Here is a 16651-nt window from a genome sequence, read left to right on the forward strand (position 1 = left end):
CACTGCCCCATAGAGTAATATAGGTGCGTACGACACGCATGAAAAGCATGCGTGTCGCACGCGCGTATATTCCGCTCGTGTAAATGAGGCCTTAGACCAGGGGTGGGCAAACTTTTTGACTCGCGGGCCACAATGGGTTCTAAAATTTGACAGAGGGGCCGGGCCAGGAGCATTTGGAGGGAGTGTTTGGGCCGGATATACTAAAGCATTAAATGTAGTGTGTGCAAACCTCATAGCACAGTAAGAACACTACAACCCAATTTATTAACTGTCTTTCAAATGTGAAAAATAGCCCTTATCAGTTAATACATTTGTCTCAAGGAATATGCAAGATATGGCATTTACATACTATTTCGCAGATACTGGGAGGAGGAAATGTAAATAGATTAAAATAACATACGCACTGTGATTTATCAAGAAAAAAGTTCTGTTGACTCTGTAAATTAGCTGCCAACCTCTGAGCAGTAGCCGCCCGTTCTTGTGTTGACTGCTTGCTAGCATAGTTTGCATGCTTCGTGGCAAAGTGACGGCTGATATTGTACTCTTTGAAAACCGAAGGGCTTAATGGTGACGTGAAACGAAGTGAAAATTAAAGTGAAATAAAGAGAAATACGCGCCACATTAACCCCTTAATGACCGGGCCATTTTGCACGTTAATGACCAAGGATTATTTTTTGTTTTTTCATGGTCGCATTCCAAGAGTCGTAACTTTTTTTTTATTACGTCGACATAGCCGTATAAGGGCTTGTTTTTTGCGGGACGAGTTGTATTTTGTAATTGCACCATTTTTAGATGCTTACAATATATTGATTAACTTTTATTAACTTTATTTTAGGAGAGAATTGAAAATAAGCAGCTATTCCAGCATTAATTTTCACGTTATAAATTTACGCCATTTACTATGCAGCGTGAATAACATGTTACCTTTATTCTACGGGTCGGCACGATTACGGGGATACCAAATATGTAAAGGTTTTATATGTTTTCCTATGTTTGCACAATAAAAACCCTTTTAGAAAAAAATTACTTGTTTTTGCATCGCCGCGTTCCAAGAGCCGTCATTTTTTTATTTTTACGTCGATGTGACCGTATGTGGGCTTGATTTTTGCGGGCCAATGCGTAGTTTTCATTAGTACTATTTTGGGGTACATAGGACTTATAGATTAACTTTTATTTTATTTTTTATGGGGGGAATGGGAGAAAAGAGAGAATTTTGCCGTTGTTTTTTGCGGGTTTTTTGGACGCCGTACATCCGGCGGTTTCATTAATGTGTTCATTTTATTGGTCAAGTTGTTATGATCGCGGGGATACCATATATGTGTATGTGTTATTTGTTTTGACACTTTTACTGAATAAAACCACTTTTTGGGCAAAAAAAGTAGTTTTATTTGATTTTGACTGTAATTATTTTATTTTTTTTCAACAAACTTTATTTAACTGATTGACATTTTTTTTTTAAGTCCCACCAGGGGACTTCACTATGCGATGTGCCGATCGCATATATAATGCTTTGGTATACTTAGTATACCAAAGCATTATTGCCTGTCAGTGTAAAACTGACAGGCAACCTGTTAGGTCATGCCTCCGGCATCGCCAAACAGGCAGTTGCGGAAGACAGACCTGGGGGTCTTTGTTAGACCCCCGGCTGTCATGGAAACCCGACGGCGACCCGCGATTTGTTTGCGGGGGCGCCGATCGGGTGACAGAGGGAGCTCCCTCCCTCTGTCAAACACATTAGATGCCGCTGTCACTATTGACAGCGGCATTTAATGGGTTAAACTGCCGGAATCGGAGCGCGCTTCGATTCCGGCAGTTGCAGCAGGAGCCAGGCTGTGTATAACAGCCGTGCTCCTGCCGCTGATCGCGTGGGTACACTGGCAGTACCCGCGCCATCACAGGACGGATATATCCGTCCTCCTGCGCGAACTAGCAGCTGCTGAGGACGGATATATCCGTCCTTCGGCGTTAACAACGGTCAATGTGTTTTGAGTGCGCCATCTATTGGGAAAACGTGGGCATTGCAGGGAAAGGGGAAAAAAAAGGAGGTTTTTACTATGATTTGGACAAGTTCGGCGGGCCGGATTAAAAAGCCTAACGGGCCGTATGTGGCCCGCGGGCCGTAGTTTGCCCATGTCTGCCTTAGACTCATGTCCTGGTTACTACACTTCAGTGGAAAGCTACCAGCAGTCGCCACTAGGGGGAGCTACTGTAAATGTATTTATATTGTGCTAACTGACGTTAACCCCTTAGTCACCATCCCATTTTAGGCCCTAATGACCGAGCTATTTTATTCGTTTTTCTATAGTCGCATTCAAAGAGCTCTAACTTTTTTATTTTTTCAGCACCCCACAGGTGTCTCATATATTTTATTATGAATGGGCAGTGAAAATGAAAAATGACATTATTTTCCAATAAGACACAGCATTAGTTAAAAAATTTTCATTTTCTCAACAAATAAAGGAGAAAAAGCACCGTAACATTTGTAAAGCAACTTCTTCAGAGTAGGGAAATACCCCACACGTGGTCATAAACTGCTATTTGGACACACAGCAAGGCTCTAAAGGGAAGGAGCGCCATTTAGTATTTGGAGTGGAGATTTTATAAGATTCGTTTTTTGACACCATGTTGCATTGAGCTATAGTACCAGTACAGTGGTACCCCCGAAAAATTACCCCATTTTGGAAACTAGATCCCTCAAAGAATTGATCTAGGGGTGTAGTGAGCATTTTGACCGCACAAGTGTTTTGCAAAAATGAGTAAACAATAGATGTTGCAGATTAAAAATGGCTTTTTTCCACAAATATGCCATTTCAGTGCCCAATGTGTTGTGCCCAGCTTGTACCACCGTAGACACACATCCCATAAATTGTTAAGCGGGTTCTCCAGAATACACCATATGTGGTCATAAATTGCCGTTTGGGTACACTGCCAGGCTCAGTTGGACCACCATTTGGCTTTTGAAGCGCAGATTTTGCTTGGTGTATTAGTGGTATTTCAGCTTATAATGTGGGGGCATATGTGAACTGGGCGGAGTACATCAGGGTATATGTAAGCTGTGCGGAGTACATCAGGGTATATGTAAGCTGGGCGGAGTACATCAGGGTATATGTAAGCTGTGCGGAGTACATCAGGGCATATGTAATATGTGAGGAGTACATCAGGGTATATGTAAGCTGTGCGTAGTACATCATTATATATGTAAGCTGTGCGGAGTACATCGGTATATGTAAGCTGTGCGGAGTACATCAGGGTATATGTGAACTGGGCGGAGTACATCAGGGTATATGTAAGCTGTGCGGAGTACATCAGGGTATATGTAAGCTGGGCGGAGTACATCAGGGTATATGTAAGCTGGAACAAAGTATAAACAAATACAATACCACCGAAGAGGGGCACAGACACAGAGTGATGTTCAATATAAAGCAAAGTTGCTGAACAATATGAAATCTACTGTGTCTACGTCCCAGGTAATGACCAAGATACCTTGGTGCATCGATCAACAACAGATAAATCCAACAAAGAAAATGATCGACTGAAGCACGACAAATTAGTAACAAAATACAAAATTTTATTAACATGAAAACATGACAAAGGTTAAAACTGGAACAGGGAATGAGTCACTCAATAAAAAGACATCGAGAGCAATCATGCACTGGATGTTAATGTGACATGAGTCTATACAGACTTGTTTATTTGTTGATACAGCAAAATAAGATAGTGTGCGTGCCTATGCGGACCTGTAGCTAATAAAGCCTAGTGAATAATGGCAAAAAGACGGTCAACAAGGGATGGAATGCATGTGTGTACTATCTGGGTTGCCTCTATAAGAGTGTGTATGTAGAAATGATAATATTGCAGATACCTGAGTATAATGATTATCTGCGTATGTATAATAACCCAATGTACACCATAGTATGTTTTACAAGGTCAGTACTACAGGTAACATGCAACAATGTGTATAGACACACAACGAGGTACCAAGCCAGTACCAGGTAAGAAAGTCGGTAATAGCTCTATGACATACCAGTGGACATGATGAAGACCCTTGTTGACCGTCTTTTTGCCATTATTCACTAGGCTTTATTAGCTACAGGTCCGCATAGGCACGCACACTATCTTATTTTGCTGTATCAACAAATAAACAAGTCTGTATAGACTCATGTCACATTAACATCCAGTGCATGATTGCTCTCGATGTCTTTTTATTGAGTGACTCATTCCCTGTTCCAGTTTTAACCTTTGTCATGTTTTCATGTTAATAAAATTTTGTATTTTGTTACTAATTTGTCGTGCTTCAGTCGATCATTTTCTTTGTTGGATTTATATGTAAGCTGGGCGGAGTACATCAGGGTATATGTAAACTGTGGAGTACATCAGGGTATATGTAAACTGGGCGGAGTATATCAGGGTATATGTAAGCTGGGCGGAGTACATCAGGGTATATGTAAGCTGGGCGGAGTACATCAGGGTATATGTAAGCTGTGCGGAGTACATCAGGGTATATGTAAGCTGTGCGGAGTACATCATTGTATATGTAAGCTGTGCGGAGTACATCAGAGTATATGTAAGCTGGGCGGAGTACATCAGGGTATATGTAATATGCGCAGGGTACATCAGGATATATGTAAACTGGGCGGAGTACATCAGGGTATATGTAAGCTGTGCGGAGTACATCAGGGTATATGTAAGCTGTGCGGAGTAAATCAGGGTATATGTAATATGCGCAGAGTACATCAGGATATATGTAAACTGGGGAGTACATCAGGGTATATGTAAGCTGTGCGGAGTACATCAGGGTATATGTTAGCTGGGTGGAGTGCATCAGGATATATGTAAACTGGGCGGAGTACATCAGGGTATATGTAATATGCGCGGAGTACATCAGGATATATGTAAACTGTGGAGTACATCAGGGTATATGTAATATGTGCGGGTACATCAGGATATATGTAAACTGTGGAGTACATCAGGGTATATGTAATATGCGCGGAGTACATCAGGATATATGTAAACTGTGGAGTACATCAGTGTATATGCAAGCTGTGAGGAGTACATCAGGGTATATGTAAGCCGTGCGGAGTACATCAGGGTATATGTAAGCTGGGCGGAGTACATCAGGGTATATGTAAGCTGTGCGGAGTACATCAGGGTATATGTAAGCTGTGCGGAGTACATCAGGGTATATGTAAGCTGTGCGGAGTACATCAGGGTATATGTAAGCTGGGCGGAGTACATCAGGGTATATGTAAGCTGTGCGGAGTACATCAGGGTATATGTAAGCTGGGCGGAGTACATCAGGGTATATGTAAGCTGTGCGGAGTACATCAGGGTATATGTAAGCTGTGAGGAGTACATCAGGGTATATGTAAGCCGTGCGGAGTACATCAGGGTATATGTAAGCTGGGCGGAGTACATCAGGGTATATGTAAGCTGTGCGGAGTACATCAGGGTATATGTAAGCTGTGCGGAGTACATCAGGGTATATGTAATATGCGCGGAGTACATCAGGATATATGTAAACTGTGGAGTACATCAGGGTATATGTAAGCTGTGCGGAGTACATCAGGGTATATGTAAGCTGGGCGGAGTACATCAGGGTATATGTAAGCTGTGCGGAGTACATCAGGGTATATGTAAGCTGGGCGGAGTACATCAGGGTATATGTAAGCTGGGCGGAGTACATCAGTGTATATGTAAGCTGTGCGGAGTACATCAGGATATATGTAAGCTGTGCGGAGTACATCAGGGTATATGTAAGCTGTGCGGAGTACATCAGGGTATATGTAAGCTGTGCGGAGTACATCAGGATATATGTAAGCTGTGCGGAGTACATCAGGGTATATGTAAGCTGGGCGGAGTACATCAGGATATATGTAAGCTGTGCGTAGCATAAATACGGTCAGAGTACGGATGCGTATCCATAGCCGCCCATATTTACGGAAGCGCCCATAGACTTCTATGGGAGAGTCCCTGCTGTAATTACTGATGAAAAATACGGTCGCGTGCGTGGGGCATAAGAAACTGCAGCTGCATCCCCCTCCTCCCTGTTTACAGTTTTTCACTAGATGGAACTTGCACGATCAACGATATATCCAGTGAGTCGGCGCTCATTTACACGAGCCGACGCACGCTGTACAGGGATAAGCGATGGTTAATACGATGGTCCGTGCTCGTACAGTTTACGTATTGTCGGCAGCACATCCCCTGTTTGTACGCTGTGCACAACGAGAATTTTTTGGGACGCATAAAAGATGTGATCAGCTGACCAATGAGTGCAGTTTATCGTCTGATCGTCGCTGCTTGTGATCGAAAACAAGCGCTCGTATGATTATCGGCATTGGTAAAGGGGTCTTAATGTCAATAAAAGGTTTTTTTTTTATATCACAACGTTTCTAAGCATTTTCTATAGAACTTGATAGAAACCCATCGAGCCTAAAATAGACCCATCCTGGAGCCCAGGGGTATAAACAGGCTTTTCTTTACAGCCGAGGTCTTGATGACGTCATTGAGACCGCGCGGTGATCGTGTATTATAATTATTATAGATTGTGGGAGATGAAACATCAGGATATAGTTTTGTTGGCTTTAGCGATGGTTTGAACATTTGGTGTACTTCTTCTATTAGCCACAAGGGGGCGATACATAACCTGGAAGAACGCAGTGCGGGAGCCTTTTGGTTTTTCTTGGCTTTTATATTTTGGGGCTATTATATAATCTATACCAGTGGTTCCCAACCGGGGTGCCGAGAGCTGTTCAGGGGTGCCGCGGCTCAACCACGGCAAAAAAAAAAAAATCACAATTATTTTTTAAAATTTTTTTTATTTTTTTTGCTACAAGCTCCGCCCCCGACGTTGTAGCAGACGTGACGCGCGGACGTCTGTTACAAGCACCGCCCACCGCTTCCCACTAGAAGCCTGACGGAGGGAGAGGAGCCATTAACACTGGGCAGGGTAAGTGCGGTTTTCTTTACTTTCTTAGCAGTTGTGTGAGAAATGGAGCCAGGGGAATGTGGGTAGTTGTAGTTCTCTCCTCTTATACCTCCTCCCTGTAATGTCCTCTGATATCCCATAATAACAGCCTGGACATGCTGGGAGTTGTAGTCCTCTCCTCTTCTACCTCCTCCCTGTAATGTCCTCTGATATCCCATAATAACGTCCTGGACATGCTGGGAGTTGTAGTCCTCTCCTCTTCCACCTCCTCCCTGTAATGTCCTCTGATATCCCATAATAACGTCCTGGACATGCTGGGAGTTGTAGTCCTCTTCTACCTTCTCCCTGTAATGTCCTCTGATATCCCATAATAACGTCCTGGACATGCTGGGAGTTGTAGTCCTCTCCTCTTATACCTCCTCCCTGTAATGTCCTCTGATATCCCATACTAAGTCTGGACATGCTGGGAGTTGTAGTCCTCTTCTCTTATACCTCCTCCCTGTAATGTCCTCTGATATCCCATACTAAGTCTGGACATGCTGGGAGTTGTAGTCCTCTCCTCTTATACCTCCTCCTGTAAACTTTCTCTGATATCACATAACATCCTGGACATGCTGGGAGTTGTTGTTCTTATACCTCCTTATTTATTCCTTCCCCAGGGGTAAGCACACTTTCTGTCTGTGATGGTCCCTTTACTAGAGGGGCAGATGGTTATTTTATCGGGGGGCGGGGGGACTGAGGCTGATGGTGGCTTTACTGGAGGGGGCTGATGGTCATTTTACTGGGGGGACGGAGGCTGATGGTGGCTTTACTGAGGGGTCATTATAATGTGAGTGGGGGGCTGACGGTCATTACTGTGAGTGGGGGGCTGACGGTCATTACTGGGAGTGGGGGGCTGACGGTCATTACTGGGAGTGGGGGGCTGACGGTCATTACTGGGAGTGGGGGGGCTGACGGTCATTACTGGGAGTGGGGGGCTGACGGTCATTACTGGGAGTGGGGGGGCTGACGGTCATTACTGTGAGTGGGGGGGCTGACGGTCATTACTGTGAGTGGGGGGGCTGACGGTCATTACTGGGAGTGGGGGGCTGACGGTCATTACTGTGAGTGGGGGGCTGACGGTCATTACTGGGAGTGGGGGGGCTGACGGTCATTACTGGGAGTGGGGGGCTGACGGTCATTACTGGGAGTGGGGGGGCTGACGGACATTACTGGGAGTGGGGGGGCTGACGGTCATTACTTGGAGTGGGGGGGCTGACGGTCATTACTGTGAGTGGGGGGCTGACGGTCATTACTGGGAGTGGGGGGCTGACGGTCATTACTGTGAGTGGGGGGGCTGACGGTCATTACTGGGAGTGGGTGGGCTGACGTCATTACTGGGAGTGGGGGGCTGACGGTCATTACTGGGAGTGGGGGGCTGACGGTCATTACTGTGAGTGGGGGGCTGACGGTCATTACTGTGAGTGGGGGGCTGACGGTACATTTTCGCTGCTGCGTGTCTAGAGATCATATGGATTATTAGATGTTTTATTTCTGTATATTTGTACTGCATTGTTGCAGCTCATCGTCCTCCAGCTGCGGCCTTTCATTTCCATGACGACTGCTCCACTTTTCCTTTGCTCCAGTTTTAAATTTCCCACCTTTGTCTGGATTACGGATTCTCTGTAAGGTTATGTGCACACGACCTATTTTCAGGCGTTTTACGCCTCGAATCACGCCTGAAAAGACGGCTCCATTACGTCTGCAAACATCTGCCCATTGCTTGCGGGATCTGCTGCGGGTAGCTCTTCTGTTGCCGCATTATTAAATAGATCATTGATGTCGCTGTTCTGGTAATTGATGCCGCGAGGATCTATTGTATTCATTGATGCAGCGTGCGTTAATTACTGACATCCGGCAATCTCATATCTTCACCGTCAATGTCATCACTTTCTTGTCACTTGCATTGGTGGCATCAGTCAGTATAAAACCGCTCCGTTTATCCTACGTCACCTGTGATTCTGCTGAATTGTCACCGTCTCTTATCTGCTTAACTGATTGTATGACTCTCAGCAGCGTTTTACATCATCATGAAACCACCCCAGAAAAGCTTGTCCCGCAGGAAGTCGGCGCAGCCGCAGAAGAAACCTGCAGCTCCTCCTCAATCTCCGCCAAGTAAGAGAAAGTTGCACCTTGATCATCTTATCACCCTCATTATATATTTTATTTTAAAAATGAATTCCAGATAACCTCGGGTCGTGTAATACTAGATTGTAATCCGTTTCTCAGCTTTATATCTTAGAGGGTTCGTTTCTATGCAGGTAAAAATCTGTTACATACAGAAATTTCTGTAGCACAAGGCCGCCACTAGGGGGAGCAAACTGAGGACTGATTTGTATAGGCACAACAGGAGCTGTATGCATGTGCACAATTGTCTCCCCCTAGTGGTGGTTGCAGGAAGCACGTTACTATATGGCCCTGGGAAGGGAATCTGAGAACACAGCTCACACCCATGAAGATATATTATGAAATGAGGGATCTAAGAATTTCCAACCTGCAGTCCGACCGCTCTATTCATTCCCTATGTGATCGACGGAAATAGTCAAGTTTGACTGCTCTTTGCCCAATTATGCACTCTGCCGTGAGCGGCTCCGCGCAGGCAGGCGCGATGTTGTGACGTCAATTTCTGAGCCTTTTTTCTACTCCGTTTATGCAGCGTGTGGATGAGACGTGTTTTATCTCATCCACTTTGCTGCTACTGTATTATGCTGCCGATTTTTCCGCATTATAATACAGGTATACGCCGTATTTACGCAATGTGTGAACTGACCCTAACCTCTCCACCCACCCCCCCCCCCCGCCAGTCCCCGCAAAAATGTTCTTGCATCAAACCGGTCCTCGGTGCAAAATAGGTTGGGGACCACTGCCATAGAGAATGACTTGAGTGACCACCACTCTGGGACCCGCACTCTTGTTAACAACCCGCAGCGATCCGGCATTTATCACCTATCTTGTGGATAGGTGAAAAATTATTTTCGTGGTACAACCCCTTTAATCAGGTATCAATGGGACTTGATGGACCCCAAATTATCAGTCATAGAAAAGTATCTAAAATTTGAACGTCCACATTTATATCCTTTTTAGGTCCAACATTCTGTGCTGATTAATTTCTTAATGTAGTTTTACAGCAGTGTGAGCACAGTTTTCTGAAACGGAGCTCTAAATCTCCTGCGTAGACAGTTACATGGTATAATTTTGTCTCCCTGCAGCCACCACTAGAGGGAGCTCACTGCATACTGTTTTGTTACCAAGTTCAATGTACAACCATATACAATGAGCTCCCTCTTGTGGTGGCTGCAGGTAGCATGTTCTGTTTTAAATCTGTTTACCTGATGTTCCTTGGGGGACATTAAGGTAATAGGCCATGTTCACACAGGGCAGATACGCGGCGTAAAAGTACACAGCGTATTGGCCCTGGGCTCCGGAGGTAATTCTGGCTGAAAAACTGCAGTTTTTCGGCTGGAATGTCCATAGAAGGTAGAAAAAAACCCATACTTACCCGTAGCCATGGTGACATGTCCCTCTGATGTTCTGCAGCAGTCATATGGGATGAGACATCATCCCTGGAGGCCGGGTTGAACGCAGGAGCAGAGAGATCTGGGTAAGTTTGGCGGTTTTTTTCCGCTGCGTCTGGATGAGATTTGTTTGAATCTCCTCCACTCTTCTGCTTCTGTATTACGCTGTGGAGTTTCCGCAATGAAATCCGTTGCAGAAAATCCGCCGTGTTTACCCTACGTGTGACCCCGGCCAGACAGTGAATTTCCATGTAGCGGGAGATTCATTTTCAGCTGTGATTATGGATTTCTTTCTTACAGGTAGAGGGGAAACAAGTCACAGACCGAGCACGCAACGAAGAAGACGTTACCGCCCAGGAGCCCGTGCGCTGATGGAAATAAGAAAGTACCAAAAATCAACCAATCTGCTCATTCAGAAAACCCCGTTTTTCCGCCTGGTGAGTGGATGTGTCCTCTGCGGCTGCTCCTCTTTATTGTCAGTGATATTCCCCTTTTATTCTTGCAGGTGAGAGAGATCTGCCTGAAGTATTCCCGCGGCGTGTTTTACTACTGGCAAAGCACCGCACTTATGGCGCTACAAGAGGTCAGTATCTCATACAATGCACTGTCCATGTAACGCATGGGTCAACCAGAGAGGGAGCTGCTCTTTGCAGTGGTTCACTACTCAGCCCCCGCCCCCTCTAACACATCCATATGCCCTAGCGGGACATTTGCATAGGGGTTGTGATGCATTGTGGGAGTTCCAGAGGCCAGACCCCCCCCCCCCCCACCATCACTCTAGCTAACAGCTCATAAAAGTGAAATCTGATCAGTCCTTCGAGCTGTGTAGTAAATTATACCGGGAGTGCTGTCACTTTAAGAGGGACTAATGCTCTTCTGTATCCACAGTCAGCTGAGGACTTCCTCGTGAGTCTCTTTGAAGATTCTTACCTCTTCAGTCACCAGGCCAATAGGGGCACTCTCTTTGTGAAGGACATGCAGCTCGCACGGAGAATCCGAGGCATCCTGTATGAACTGTGATAACGCTGCCGTTTTATCTCTCAAGATTTGATGAAGAATGATCACGTGTAAATAGTTTTATATTAATGGAGAAAATCTATTGGGAAATACAAGTTTTACCATTGCATAAAAGATCCAGTTTGGAAGAGTAAACCGGCTTTAGCGCCCCCTCCTGACACTGGTTACAGTGGAGGTTTTTTCTTTGTTTTATCTGTTCATGGGAAAGTTGTTACAACCAATATGGCTGCCACTGCAGTTTGCAGGGTGGTAGTGCAGTAGTTTTTCTGTCCAGCTATGTAATGGGTTGTAGGGGTCCAGGATGTAGCACAGAAAATGACCACAAGGCGGCACTGCTGGACAAAACCGCTAACAAAGACGCTGGACACAACCGCTAATGAAACCTGATCTGGCCGACCTTCTAATTGTTCTGCTGAGTTTATGATCCGCTTCCTGTTTTTATTCTGTGAAGATTTGTTAATTTTTTCAAATAAAAAAAAAATGTATATTATAACTTTGATCTTCATCATTTTAGACTAATCTTCATAAGGGCTTGGATGTGATCAATGACTCCAGCTTCGCTGTAGTTCAATACTCTTGCTCTGTCCCACCCCCATTCTTTACACTGCAGCTATGCTTGTTCAGAGTGTTTGCTGTGTGGGTGGGTGTGTGGGTTGGTTCCAGAATTATTTGGGCAGTGACACAATCTTCATGATTTGGGTTTTGCTGCCACCACATTGGATTTGAAATGAAACAACTGAGATGCAATTGAAGTTGAAACTTTCAGGTTTATTTCAAGGGGTTAAACAAAAATCTCCTGTGAAAAGTTTAGGAATTGCCACCATTTTTCTACATAACCTCCTCATTTCAGGTGATCAAAAGTGATTGGACAAATTAACATTACCATAAATGTTTTTTTTAATACTTTGTAGAGAATCCTTTGCAGGCAATGATGGCCTGAAGTCTGGAACCCATGGACATCACCAGACGCTGGGTTTCCTCCTTTGTTTTTTTTGTTTTTTATATTTCAAATTTTTTATTTTCAAGAAAAGAAATGGGGATACAGAAAAAGAAAAGGGGGTGACATGGGTACAGAAAAGCCCATGAGGGCCGATCATTTCAACCTATATTTCAACAACAATAAGTAAATATGCAATCAAAGTCCTCCCAACATAGTACCATCAATACACTACAAGCATTAGTATAGCAAGACAGGAATACCAGCATTACACCCTCATCCGCCCCTCCATCACCCACATCTCAGTCAATTCTTAGTAATGATTGATTCAAATAGGGAAGTAAACGAAGGGTAGAAGGACAAAAGGAAGGGGGGGGGTATAGGGAAAATCTTAAGAGGGAGAAGGGGAGATGTTCTCCCCTAACTCTCCCCCCCCCCCCCCACAGCACATCACAGACCAGAGAGAACTCAAGAGCTCCCTGGTTCTCCACTAATCAGTTCACCCATGGCCCTCTTGTATCTGCCCGACTTGCAGAAGTCAAACCAATAGAACCAGGTTTTCTGAAACTGTGTTGCTCGTTCGGGTGCGGAATGGAGCAACTCCTCCATTCTCCGAATTTCGTGATTGCGCTCCAGCCATTGTCTAGTCACAGGAGGCTCAGAGGATCTCCAACCCCCCGAGAATACAAGCCTTAGCTGCGTTCAGCAAATGTCTCACTAACATCTTCCTGTAGCGCCCCACAGGTATATCATGGTGGTGCAGCAAAATCCATGCCGGATCATCTCCCAGCGAGATTCCTGTGATCTCCAGAATGATATCTTGAACCTCTGACCAATAGGTGCGAAGGTTCTCACAGCTCCAGAATATATGTAAAAGCGTTCCCTCTTCTCTGCCGCATCGCCAACATAAAGGAGAAACATCCGGGAACATTTTATGTAGCACATGTGGGACTCTGTACCAACGGAATAGTATTTTAAAACTGGTTTCCTGATAGGCGTTACTAATAGACGCCTTATGTGTGAGGAGCATGATCTTTTCTTTTTGCTCTTGTGTTAGAGTAATCTGAAGATCTCTTTCCCATTTCGTAATATATGGTGGGATGAAATCCTCAGCAGGAGTGAGCAGCACGCAGTAAAGACTGGACAGGGCCCGTCTCGCATGCCCCGTTTGAGAACACATAGTTTCAAAGGAAGATAGAGCTCGGTCATAGGAAGCCGGTGTAGGTAGTCTTGACAAGTAATGAGTCAACTGTAACGCCTGCCATTGGGACGCGTCCGGGAGACCCTCTGGCTGGGAACGCTCTTCTCCACGCAGCCAGGGCCGCCATCAGGGGGGTATTAGGGGTACTGGTGTGAGGGGCCCGGCCAAACCTAACTGAAAGGGTGGCCGGGCAACTGCCGCGACATTCTTTTGGTAGGAAAAAACGGGCCCCTGCAATGGGGCCCGTTTTTTTCACCAAAAGAATGTCGTGATCTGCTGCGGGCCCCCTCCCCATGGGGGGGCCGTCAAACCGCCCGCGCGCGACCGATCGCGCGCACAAGGAAACTCCCGCGCATGCGCAGTCACGAGCGCGCACCCACGAACGGCCGCACTCGAGACCGCCGGTGCGCGCACCCGCGAACGAAGTTCGCGCAGCCACGGTCACACATGGACAAAACTTACCTGGAGCCTGGTTGGAGGTGAAGGACTGGACGTCTGGACCGAAGACCTCGCCTGGAAGACATCGCCGGAAGAGGACTGGAGTGGGAGCAGCTCTTCTGACACGGTGAGTAAATTATCTCAAAGTGCTGTTTATGTAGGGGGGCCCGCAGCTCACGACATTCTTTTGGTGAAAAAAACGGGCCCCATTGCAGGGGCCTGTTTTTTTTCTACCAAAGGCAAGTCGCGGCAGTTGCCGGGCCCCCCTTTCAATTAGGTTTGGCCGGACCTCTCACATCAGTACCCATAATACCCCCCCTGAAGGCGGCCCTGGGTAGCATGATATAGTGCTGGACGGAGTACCGTTAACAGGCGGTGCCACGGTAGGGGGGCCCAGAAAACTTAGCTGTAGGGGGCCCTGAAATTCCTGATGGCGACCCTGCACGCAGCCATGCATTGCCCCTATAAAAATGACTTACTCTAAAATGCCCCTGCTGTACCCATATCTTAAAGGTCTGATCTGACAGACCTGGTGTAATGATAGGGGTAGGGAAACGGACAAGTGAGCCCTAATCTACCCGCCACTCTGTCCCTGCCTACTTGCAACGACCCGCCCTAGGCGACGGGGTACAACTGGGCGGCGGTCCCTACGCTCAGTAAGTGCACAAGACAAACATACAAGGGAATATAAAGCAAAGGGAAAGGGGCAGTTGCCCACGGCAACACCGTGAGCAACAGAGTGGTGAACGAGCCAAGTCAAACCAGGAGAGCACGAGGTACAAAACGCAGAGCAGATGAGTCGTCAGAAAGCCAGGGTCAGAATGGAGCAGGATCAAATTGTTCGGAGCTGTAGCTGGGCCAGGAAACCACACGGAAAGAATCACAAGCAAGGAGGAACAGGAAAGGCAGGTATAAATAGACAGAGGGCTGGAGCTAGCTGAGTCTGGCCAGGCTGCGATAGGCTCTCCCACTCCTAAGCCTGCCAGCCTGAGTGGTGGAAGCTGGAGTCAGTCTCAGAGAGATAGACTCAGGTGAAGACTGATTACCTCTGGAAGTTAACCCCGAAGCTGTGCCTGGCAGATCCTTTACAGTACCCCCCCCCCTTTTATGAGGGGCCACCGGACCCTTTCTAAGTGGACCTGGTTTACTGGGGAAACGAAGGTGGAACTTCCTGACCAATACCCCAGCGTGAACATCCCGGGCGGGTACCCAAGTCCTCTCCTCAGGCCCGTATCCTCTCCAATGGACCAGGTACTGGAGGGAGCCTTGGACCATCTTGCTGTCCACAATCTTGGCCACCTCGAATTCCACCCCCTCAGGGGTGAGAACGGGAACAGGAGGTTTCCTCGAGGGAGCTAAGGACGGGGAGCAGCGTTTAAGGAGGGAGGCATGAAACACGTCGTGTATACGAAAAGATGGGGGTAACTCCAGCCGGAAGGAGACAGGATTGAGGACTTCAATGACCTTATACGGCCCAATAAACCGGGGAGCAAACTTCTTGGACGGGACCTTAAGACGCAAGTTCCTAGATGATAACCACACCAGATCCCCGACCATAAACAAGGGGTTAGCAGAACGTTTTCTATCAGCCTGAGTTTTTTGTACGCTCTGGGACGCCTCTAGGTTCTTCTGAACCTGGGCCCAGACTGTGCACAGTTCCCGATGAACGACCTCTACCTCGGGATTGTTGGAACTACCAGGTGAAACTGAGGAGAACCGTGGATTAAACCCAAAATTACAGAAAAAGGGGGAGACCCCTGACGAGTTACTGACCCGGTTATTAAGGGAAAATTCAGCGAGGGGAATGAATGAGACCCAATCATATTGACAGTCAGAGATAAAACACCTTAAATATTGTTCTAGAGATTGATTAGTCCTCTCAGTTTGGCCATTGGTTTCAGGATGGAAAGCAGAGGAGAAGAACAGATCAATCTCCAACTTCTTACAGAAGGCTCTCCAAAACAAAGAAACAAATTGTACCCCTCTGTCCGAAACAATATTTACAGGGACCCCATGGAGACGCAGGATGTGTTTGACAAACAAGGTAGCTAACGACTTGGCGTTGGGTAGTTTCTTGAGGGGCACAAAGTGGCACATCTTACTGAAGCGGTCTACTACCACCCACACCACCGACTTGCCTTGGGATGGAGGCAAATCGGTGATAAAATCCATGGAGATATGTGTCCAAGGTATCTGGGGAATGGGCAACGAACGTAGTAAGCCCGCTGGTCGGGACCTGGGAGTCTTGGACCTAGCACAAACCTCACAAGCGGTGATGTAGGCCTTAACGTCTTTAGGCAACCCAGGCCACCAATAGTTTCTGGCAATGAGGTGTTTGGTGCCCAGGATGCCTGGATGACCAGATAGTGCGGAGTCATGATTTTCCCTAAGTACCCTTAGCCGGTATTGCAGGGGAACAAACAGCTTGTCCTCAGGAAGGTTCCCGGGAGCTGAACCTTGATCAGCTGCAATTTCAGAGACTAAATCAGAATCAATAGAAGAAATGATTATACCGGGAGGCAAAATACAAGCAGGATCTTCCTCCGAAGGAGGGCTGGCCATGAAGCTACGCGACA

This window comes from Rhinoderma darwinii, chromosome 4, assembly GCF_050947455.1.
Source record: "Rhinoderma darwinii isolate aRhiDar2 chromosome 4, aRhiDar2.hap1, whole genome shotgun sequence".
Lineage (NCBI taxonomy): Eukaryota > Metazoa > Chordata > Amphibia > Anura > Rhinodermatidae > Rhinoderma > Rhinoderma darwinii.